An 11,252-nucleotide genomic window follows, 5' to 3' on the forward strand; every position below is an offset into this window, starting at 1 on the left:
GCTCTGGCACAACACTGGAAGAGTCTAACACATCCCACACTATCAGGGATAACGGTCGCCGTTTATTAAGCCGACGGTGAAGCGCGTGTCGTCCACTTTTGCGCGTACCTTTGACGAATGTGTAAAAACATGGTAGGCGGCAACGTTGATGGAGCGACGCGACGGCACGGGGGCAGGAATGGCCGCAGGTGGTGTTTTCGGACAATTCCAGGGTCTGTTTGATTGAAAATGATGGCCGCAGTTTGGTTCGCCGCAGACAGGGAGACTGGCATCACATTGACTACATTCGCCCAAGACATACAACGCCAACTCAAGGCCTTATGGTGTGGGGGCTATTGGGTACAGCCACAAATCACAGTTGGTGCCTATCCAGGGCGCTGTGACCTACGTGAATGTCATCCAGCGACCCGCAGCCATACCCTTTCTGTACAATACCCCAGATGCCACTTTTCAGCAAGACGCCACACGACCACACGTTGTTGCACGGTCATGTGCCTTCCTGATGGCCCGCCAGATCACCAGACTTGTCGCCAATCGAAAGTATGTGCGATGTGGTAAAATGACGGGTGCAGCGCTGTGACCCAGTGCCAACCACCACAGACGAACTTTGGAACGAGGTGAGTGCAGCATGGATGGTTATACCACAGGACGCCCTTCGCGCCTCATACGCGTCGATGCCATCACGCATGGAACAAGTTATCAGGGCCCATGGCGGACCCTGTGCCTGCTAGGCAACAAGTCACATTCTGAAGAGAGGTGATTGAAATTCTAATCATTTCTGCAGAACACACTAATGTACATGTCCTGTGAATATGAAGGTCCTATCTGTAGACGTCCAAGGTGTTCTGAACTTGAGTGTAAGTGTACTTAGCGCAACTAAAGACGATCAGCATATGGCCACGGAAGGAAAAGAAAACCTGGCTCCAACTTTGTTTAGCAGAGTGAGTGCGAGGCACGAGCTTAACTTCGTAATGATTTTGAAATAGAGAAGTACTACAGGGTATGACACGAAAAACTGGCAAATGAAACTAAAATGTGCAAATCATACAAAAACAAAGTTATCCAATGAGTGTTAAATTGGTCTATAAAATAAGAAATGAATAGGGGACTGTGTTAACATTTATATGGCACCCCAAGCCGCTGCAGAGCTCCTGAAAGTGAGACAGATATGGACACTACAATGAAGTGCCAAGAAACCTGCAGAGATGTAAACAGGTAGAATACGGCGCTGTGGTCGGCAGCGGCTATATAAGACAACAAGTGTCTAGCGCAGTTGTTAGATTGGTTACCGCTGCTACAATGGCAGGTTATCAAGATTTAAGTGAGTATGAACGCGATGTTATAGTCGGTACACGTCCGATGGGAAACAGCATCTCCGAGGTAGCGATGAAGTGGGGATTCTCCCGCACGACCATTTCACGAGTGCACCGTGAATATCAGGAATCCGGTGAAACATCAAATCTCTGATATCCCTATGGCTGGAAAAAGATCCTGCAAAAACAGGACAAACGTCGACTGAAGAGAATCGTTCAACGTGACAGAAGTGCAACCCTTCCGCAAATTCCTGCAGATTTCAATGCTGGGCCATCAATAAGTGTCAGGGGGTGAACCATTCCACGAAACATAATCGATATGGGCTTTCGTAGCCGAAGGCCCACTCGTGTACCCTTGATGACTGCATGACGCAGAGCTTTACGCCTCGCCTGGACCTGTCAGTACCGACATTGGACTTCATGACTGGAAATATGTTGCCTGGTCGGACGAGTCACGTTTCAAATTCTACCGATCGGATGGACGAGTACGAATTCGGAGACAACCTCACGATTCCATGGACCCCGCATATCAGCAGGAGACTGTTTAAGATGGTGGAGGCTATGTAATGCTGTGGGGCGCGTGCATTTGGTGTGATATGAGACCCCTGATACGTCTAGATGCGACTCTGACAGGTGACACGTAAGTAAGCATCCTGTCTGATCAGCTGCATCCATTCATGTCCATTGTGCATTCCGACAAACTTGGGCAATTCCAGCAGGACAATGCGACACCCCAAACGTTGACAATTGCTACATAGTGGCTCCAGGAACATTCTTTTGGGTTTAAGCACTTCTGCTGCCACCAAACTGCCCAGACATAAACATTTTTGAGCGTATCTGGGTTGCCTTGCAAAGCGTTGTTCAGAGAGATCTCCATCCCCTCGGATTTATGGACAGCCCTGCAGGATTCATGGTATCCATTCTCTCTAGCAGTACTTCAGACATTAGTCGAGTCCATGCCACGTCGTGTTGCGGCACTTCTGAGTGCTCGCTGGAGCCCTAGACGATATTAGGCAGGTGTACCAGTTTCTCTGTTACTTCAACGTATTTATCTACAGTCAGCAAGTCTCTGTAAGCAATGGTCGGAACGTTCGACCAGTCGATAAATTCCTCGGCGACAGAAATCTTCTATTTGGCTATGGAGCAATTCGAAACCGCTGTGCGAACATCATCATTGTTGGAAATTTTTTTTCCCCCAAATGTTGTTCCTTGATTGCCTGGACAGTGTTGATGCACCTGTTATCCGTAACGCAGATCTACCAGCTTCGTGACTGTTACAAAACTGAAACAGAGATAGCCGAAGCGTGTAGACTCTTGAAGTCACGGGAGATGGAGGAACAAAATTGCCTGCTAAATCCCTTGCGATAAATAACCTACATGCAATCGGTTGCATTTGCTGTAGTCTACAAGCATGTTATCATAACATAGGTTGTGCTGCGATGTTTCCTTTTTTATGGGACCAGGAGTAGTGGGAAATGGAAATGCCGCGTGGCTAGGGCCTCCGGCCGGGTAGATGGGAGAAGTTATGCAGTTCCCCTTAATGGGAAAATATCTCCAGGGCGTCTACATCGGGGTTGATGAAACAATTACATCAAAATATTGACGTTCTTTCGGTGCCTTCGACAAATATGGGTATACACTGACGGAAAAAATCGCAGCACGCTAAAGTGATTAATGCAGTGATGAAATCCCGAAATACGTTTATCTGGATAACATATTCAAGTGATCTACACTGCAAGATCACACGTTAATATAAACGCGAGATAAGCCAAGGAAACTGCATGCGTTGGGTAGTACAGGTGCCGGACGTCAGTTTGTGGGACGGAATTCCGTGCCTGTGGCACTTGGTCGGTCAGTACAGGGACGGTTAACGCTGTTCGTGGATGACGCTGGAGTTACCGTAAAATGATGTCCCCGATGTGCTCAACTGCAGGGACATAAGGCAATCGACCAAGTCAAGGCAAAATGTCGACACTTTGTAGTGTGTGTTGGGTTACAACAGCAGTATATAGGCGAGCGTTATCCTGTTGGAAAGCAACTCCTGGAATGCTGTTTATGAATGGCAGCACAACAAGTAGAATCAACAGACTGACGTACAGTTTTGCAGTCAGGGTGAGTGGGATAACCAAGAGAGTGCTCCTGCTGTCATAAGAAATCATACCCCAGACTACAGCTCCAGGTGTCGGTCCAGTGTGTCTAGCAAGCAGACAGCTTGGGTGTAGGCCCTCAACTGGCCTCCTTCTAACCAACACACGGCCACCTCCGCCATCGAGGCAGAACCAGCTTTCATCAGAAAACACAACAGACCTCCACCCTACCCTCCAGTGAGCTTTTAACCTTTTTAAATGTTCGGATAATAAGTTGCCGTCTCTTTATCTAAGAATAGATGATGAATGCAGCTAGCCGCTATCTCTGTGTAATGTCTTGTCTGTATAGACGTGTATCTGTTGCCTTTAAGATCCCTTCACCTTCACACATAAATCTATACAGTAAAGTAAGGCCCTCCCCGTTCTTGGCTGATCCGTGATAAGACAGACGAAAAATTAGACTAATGGAGGATTATTAGTATTATTTCTATTTTCATTCGCTCCCTCTCTTTCTCTCCTTTATCTATGTACAGTTTTTAATATAATATTTCATTACGTGAAATCAGCCAAATAGGATCTTTGGTGGAGTCCTTCGTCTTGGTAATCAGCGGCTGGCTTGCTGTAAGAGATCTTTACATTTCTTATTACTGTTAAACACTGCAGTCAGTCGGGAGAATCAATCGTTTGGACAATTTGTTCCTTTTACGAAAGATTGCGAATTCCAGATGTGTACGAAGCCTTTTTTGGACGATTTAACACAGACTCAGTGATTGCAGGTTCTCTCCGACACAGCTGAAACTTCCCCACTAATTACAGGGCCAATGTGATCATCAAATGATTCAGAAAAAACTCATTCGTTCATTCACCCCAGAACAAAAAAGTCACAAACCTTATTTATGGAGGAAATTGTGTATTAAATCCATCTCCATTACATATCCAGATCTCCGGTGATTCCACGCCTTAATTATTTTCCTTTTACAGTCTCTTTCTCCTCAAACAAACCGCTAGCGGCACAAATGTTAATTGGCTCGCTTTAGCGAGAAGAAAAGCAGAATATGTATCTCTCAGAAACACGTCAATCCCTCAACAGATACTCCAGAAGCTGTCCTCGTTACCACTCTAACAACCATGGAGAATTCATATATGCATCTCTGTTATTTCAAAGAATAAACGCACTAGAAAATACTTTGGCGTCGTCGAGCTGTCGCCGCATATATTACGAGAAAATCAGATCAGATAACTTTTCCAAAGTGAATTAATGTTGATGGTTTGATTGAAAATGATTAATTGGTGCGTGGTAGAGGGTATTTTCTGTGGGAACGTTACAAGCTCCCGCTCGACATCACTGAAGTCGCAAATGGTAGAGGTTTGAGGTCAGTGGAATGCACGCTACAGAGCATCTGCCTCGGAGCTGTCTTTGAAGTAACGGGTTTTTGACAGTCCGTTGTGGCACTGTGATACCACCTGCTGCTCAAATTGCTACTGCAGATGGAGACGGTGCGAGAACTGGAAATTTTAACGAAGTTGAAGTTTGCAAGACGTATGATTCTTGTGGGCAAAACGTCTATACATTGCACAGAGATTCACCGTGAAACTTTGGTGACACATACTTCCATTACAATGTAGCGTCCAGCAGTAGTGGAATGGTGCCAAAAATGCCGCACAGACGTGGATGATATTGATCTACGAGAAAGAATACTGTCTGATACGCTCCCTTGACGTCTTTTGGTCATTTCCAGATGACGCGCCGGCCGGTGTGGCCGTGCGGCTCTAGGCACTACAGTCTGGAACCGCAAGACCGCTACGGTCGCAGGTTCGAATCCTGTCTCGGGCATGGATGTTTGTGATGTCCTTAGGTTAGTTAGGTTTGACTAGTTCTAAGTTCTAGGGGACTAATGACCTCAGCAGTTGAGTCCCATAGTGCTCAGAGCTATTTTTGAACCTGCCTCGGTCATGGATGTGTGTGATGTCCTTAGGTTAGTTAGGTTTAAGTAGTTCTAAGTTCTAGGGGACTGATGACCATAGATGTTAAGTCCCATAGTGCTCAGAGCCATTTGAACCATTTTTTGAACCAGATGAAGCAGGGTGTCCGGATACTTAAGATCAGATACTGTATTGCTTTAGGTTTAATGAAGGTTCGCTGTCGTTACAGCACATCCGAAATAAATCTTTCACTCTGCAGTGAATCGTTTTGGCAAATTAAAGCTGTGTGCCATACCAATATTCGAATCGGGAACTTCGCTCCTTGCGAGCAAAAGTCTTACCAACTAAGCTATCGAGGTGCGTCTCACAGTTTCGCTTGTAGTACCTCTCTCCTACTTGCCAAACTTCACAGAAGCATTTCTTCCAGGACAGGCTTCTCAGAAAGGTATGTGGGAGAGCAGTGCGGTTGGGGGAGTAGGGAAGGAGTACTGGCAGAAGTGAAAAAACTCAGTGGGAAAGAGTATTATCCACAAATGGCAAGATTTCAGATTCGTGTTTCAGTCCGGCAGACAGTTTTAATTTGGCAGGAAGTTTCAGTTACAACGCAGACAGAAATATTTAATGGATACCATGCACCTATGCTCTCGCTTGTTGATTCTTTCAAAATTTTGGTCGGGTTTACCCATTCTGATTTAGCAGTTTCCCATACTTCATACATCTTCTGGATTTCTCTTAATTTTATCTAATGCAGTCATCTCATCCGTCAATTTTGTGAGGGCTCCATAGCGAAGTGGGTTTGACTTATGCTGCCCTCTAGGCACACTATTGTTTGCAGATGACCAGGTACTTTTTGCAGAATCCGAAGTTAGTTCACAGAGATCCGTGTACGGCATGGACACAACTACAAAAATGTAAGCCGTGGAGATCTCCTTCAATCAATCCAAAGTTATGATTCTTACAAGATAGGACTGACGAAGTACATCGAAAAAGTCCAAAGAAAGGAAGCACGTTTTGTATTATCGCGAAATATGGGAGAGAGTGTCACAGAAATGATACAGGATTTGAGCTGGCCATCATTAAAAGAAAGGCGTTTCTCGTTGCGATGGAATCTTCTCACGAAGCTACAATTACCAACTTTCTCCTCCGAATGCGAAAATATTTTGTTGACACCGACCTAGATAGGGAGGAACGATCACCAAGATAAAATAAGGGAAATCAGAGCTTGTATGGGAAGATACAGGTGTTCATTCTTTCCGCGCGCTATACGAGATTGGAATAATAGAGAATTGTTAAGGTGGTTCGATGAACCCTCTGCCAGGCACTTAAACGTGATTTGCAGAGTATCCATGTAGATGTAAATGTAGAAAGATCACAAGAGAACCCAAATTTCAATAAGCAGCACAACGATCGAGCAAGCAGTACCAGCATTCATATACTTAGGTTACAAACTGTGTAACATACAAGCAAAATAAATACAACACAAAATCACAAAGTTCACAAAAGTCACAGGATTAATAAATAAGATCTTCAGACCACCTGTTGCTCAGCAGCACACCAGTGTTTTAACTACACAACACCTTGGGCACTCTTACCGTCTTGTATGCCAAAGAAGCCTGGATACTCCAACGAGATCACCAACAGAGATTAATGAACGCCAAGGTGCGGTTCGTAGCAAGAACAGCTGGCTACACACTATAAGACAGGATAAGCACTAACGAAATTCTTAAGGATCTCAAAGTAAAATCAGGTCTCAACACGGTACATAACATCTTGGAAATGCCATGTATTAGTAGTGAAGGCCGGCCATATTCACCTAAAAGTCTTCTGATACCAACGCAGAGGTAGAAGAGACGAAGGGAGAAGAGCAAGGAGATGGACTGAGACCGTTAGAGGCCACTTGCACTAATAGCGGCTACGGAGAAGATGACCATGGCACCTGGACAGACCTGAACACTTCTCCACATGAGTTACATCACAGATGTGATTATGACTCGAGGCTCTATTAGCGAATCGCTGTTCATTTAAAACAAGTTAGTGTGTACCATTAAGTGTGAGTTACCAGGGGTCTGCAACTTCTTAAGGCGAATGTCGAGCTCCTACCGTCGTGTAGCGCGTCTTAGGATGTGGATTGTGACTACTTTCGTCAAACATTTCTGCAGTTCAGTTTTTGGCTGAATCTTCCGATAAGGCTATTACAGTTCGTTTATACAGGTACATCTATCTCTTCTCAGCATGCCGGTGTATGCTGAGGGTACATTGTGTTCCAATATCGCTTCACTGTAGTCCCATTTCCTTCACGGACGATACCCCATAAAAAATCCATCATAGCCCCTTGGTATGAAAGCAGCAACTGTGTAATTTAACGTCGTGTTCATTACACAGAATGTGTATTGGAGGAAGCAATACGTTTCTTATTGCGTTTTAGCCCGCCGACTCTAGGATTTTTTTTAAATAAAGCTCTACAAGTAAAAGTTTCGTTTCTGACGGGCCCGCAGAATGCAGAAGTCAGTGAATGACTCAGTTTATATAAAAAAATGTGGCCTTAATATAAACGGTGCCCTCAACCCACACCACACAGTTTCCTTTACAGAATGAAGCAGTATGAGTTTGTGTCCGATCGTATACCTGTCCTTAGATATGGAAAAAGGCCCTGTCTGTCCACAGAATGTTCCATGGCCCATCACTGTTCCCTTCCATGCGAGCGATAGATTCTAGAGCTAACGTTAGTGTTACTTGCTGGTCAACATGAAGCAACTCCTGAATATGGATAATTTTGTATGGATAACAATGCGCAATGTTTCGTAGAATTTTATACACAGTCTGGTTAGGCAAGTCCGCAGTCAGTGCAGTTTCCTGTTCACTGTATGTTTGCACACCGCCAATCGAGCCCTCCAGCAATGCTGTGGCCACTTTCACAGGCGTCAGATTAATTGTTTTTATCCCTCTGTCACGCTGCAGCCTCAGAAGAACATATCTATTAGAATTTTGTAATCTTTTTCTCCAGATCCTTGGTAGACATCAGACCATCGCCTTTTATCGTACCCTCAAGTGTACGGAACTTCTACAGATCTACTGGTTCACAGTCGCCGCTCTTGTAAAAGAAAACGGAAATGAGCGTTTGGCGTCATTGGCCAGGAGACCCCTTGCGGGGCAGGTCCGGCCGCCTTGGACATTCGACGCCACCTGCGCACCGGATGGGGCTGAAATGATGATGAAGACAGCACAACACCCAGTCCCTGAGCGGAGAAAATTCCCGACCAAGATGGGAATCGAACCCGGTCTCGTAGGACGGCAATCCGTCACGCTGACCACTCAGCTATCGGGGCGGACTCTTGTAAAAGAGCTTCACCGTCAGTGCGCGATCATGCATCGAGAAAGTCATACTGGGTCTCGGACACCAACTGAGGAGCAGCCGTGCCTCTCGCGTCTTTGGTTTTCGCATTCTGGCGCTTACAGCGCCATCTAGTGGTAAAATATTCGTAAATTTTTTTTTTGTCCCCATAACGTCTCCCCATACTTCGATAACATCCGTTCAAATTTGACGTCATTCTGAACAACGGTTCATTTGTTACAGCGTTTCAAAATGGAATTTTAACTGTAACCACCCTGTGTGTTTAAATACGCGGAAAATGAATGGTAACAGCTATATTACAATCATCGTAATATTAAATGTTTTCGCCTATCGTTCAAAGACATATTTGTTTCGAGAGGTCTGCTGCGTTTAATTGGCTGCTGAGGTGCTGAATAGACTGTGTAAAATCTCTTGCAGTATAGTAATCAATTTAACATTGGATAAACAGGAAAGAACTTCGCTTTCTCCGAAAATAATCAATCTACATTTTACATGCGCTTACGCAATCGTAAACACAAAACAGAAAGAATAGATAATTCAACGCAAATTCTGCAATGTGTATCCGAAGGAACTCTAACGGATATCATGCAAGAGCTCTATATCTATATCCACACAGACGCGTATCCACAAAATTCTTGATCAAGAAAAGGAACTAAAGCACAAAAAATATTTAGAAAACTTTATTCATTTCCTAAAGAAAAGAGGGTGAATTTCATCCCTCACGATACCGGGAAATACATTAAAAATAGCAGAACTCTCAACACAAACAATATCTTTGCACGATACATGAAAACATATAGTAATACGATGTTTGTAATGCGGCTATCACCATTAATTTTTCCACGAATGTAAACTCATTGTATACATATACGCGTCACTGGAGTAAGCTTTCCTCTAAAACGAATATAGGTGCAAATGAAATTTCGGATGAAGTGCAACAACACAAACCTGGAAAATGAGCGAGCATATCACTCCAGGATGTTATACTGTACCACCTGAAACATAAAACAAGTAATTAAGAATATAGGCGGTCCACTCACAGTAATGCAACCCTCTGTCTCCGTCCGAACAGGCCATGAGGGCCCAACGGTACCGACTGGCCACCGTGTCATCCACAGACCACAGCCGTCACTGGATGCGGATATGGAGGGGCATGTGGTCAGCACACCGCTCTCCCGGCCGTATGTCAGTTTACGATACCGGCGCCGCTACTCCTCAATCAAGTAGCTCCTTAGTTCGCCTCACAAGGGCTGAGTGCCCCCCGTTTGCCAACAGCGCTCGGCAGACCGGATGGTCACCCATCCAAGTGCTGTCCCAGCCTGACAGCGCTTAACTTCGGTGATCTGACGGGAACAGGTGTTACCACTGCGGCAAGGCCGTTGGCTGACCATCTGTCTAAAGTCTGAATAATCACTTTTTGCAACGCGAAGGAAGACAGGAAAGAGAGTCAGTGAAGTTTTCGAAGGTACCAACAGGGATGTGGAGCCATGAAGACTCCAGTGCAGAGGCCAGCTGCGCTAGGTTTCACGGTTTAGTATCTATTTTGCGAACAGCCCTATTGAGCTGGTCCCACAGATTCTCGATAGGATTTAAATCCAGGGACTGTGTTAGCCAGAGGACTGGTGCTGTTCCACCCACGGACTTGCAAAGCGAGCTGTGTGACGCGTTGACTCGTCCTGCTAGTAGATGCCGTCGTGCCGAGGAAAAACAAACAGCAGGTGGGGATAGACGTGGTCCCCAAGGGTAGATTCATACTTGTGTTGATCCATTGCGTCTTCCAGAATGACGAGATCACCCAGGGAGCGCCACGAAAACATTTCCAAGACCGTAACGCTCACTCTTCCGCCCAACACCATTCCGACAGCTGTTACCAGTGTGTTTGCTTTCAGACGTTTCACACGGTACACGCCAACAGCCATCTGTCCAACGGAACATAAAACGTGATTCATCTGCAAAGGCCACCTGTTGTCACTCAGTGAACGCCCCTTTGTGGTACTGGAGTACAGATTCCAGCCTTCGTTGCCGATGAACAACTTGGTTCATTTGGGCCGTCAGTTGCTCAACAGTTGCGCATCTAGTCGCCCTCACGCATCTCCGCAGCCGTTGTTCACCCCTGTTATCTGCGACCCGTGGTGCTCCATAGCGGCCTCGACGCCAGTTTTGGATGTCACCGCTTTGCCATGCCCTGTGTACTTTATCCACGTCGGCGCACAAACAGTTTATAAACTTAATGGTTACGGAAATGAAACCTCCTGGCAGATTAAAACTGTGTGCCGGGCCGAGACTCGAACTCAGGACCTTTGCCTTTCGTGCTTGGGTAGCTCAGTTGGTAGAGCACTTACTCGCGAAAGGCAAAGGTCCGGAGTTCGAGTCTCGGCCCGGCACACAGTTTAAATCTGCCAGGAAGTTTGATAACAGCGCACACTCCGCTGCAGAGTGAAAATCTCATTCTGGTTACGGAAATGCTTCCACTCCTGATGTGAAAGCCAATGACGATGCCCTTTTGGACGTCAGATAAGTCTCTCTGTTTTCGCTTTGCGACAATGACTGCACCGCTTTCCGTGTCCCACCGAGGCG

The 11,252-nt window shown here is 45.7% G+C and overlaps 1 pseudogene; it reads right to left on the reverse strand.

Moving 5' to 3' along the window:
* Positions 1–9,941: 9,941 nt before the first annotated feature.
* LOC126102416 (5S ribosomal RNA) lies at positions 9,942–10,059 on the reverse strand (annotated as a pseudogene).
* Positions 10,060–11,252: the final 1,193 nt, after the last annotated feature.

Source organism: Schistocerca cancellata, chromosome 9 (genome assembly GCF_023864275.1).
Source record: "Schistocerca cancellata isolate TAMUIC-IGC-003103 chromosome 9, iqSchCanc2.1, whole genome shotgun sequence".
In the NCBI taxonomy this organism is placed as follows: Eukaryota; Metazoa; Arthropoda; class Insecta; order Orthoptera; family Acrididae; genus Schistocerca; species Schistocerca cancellata.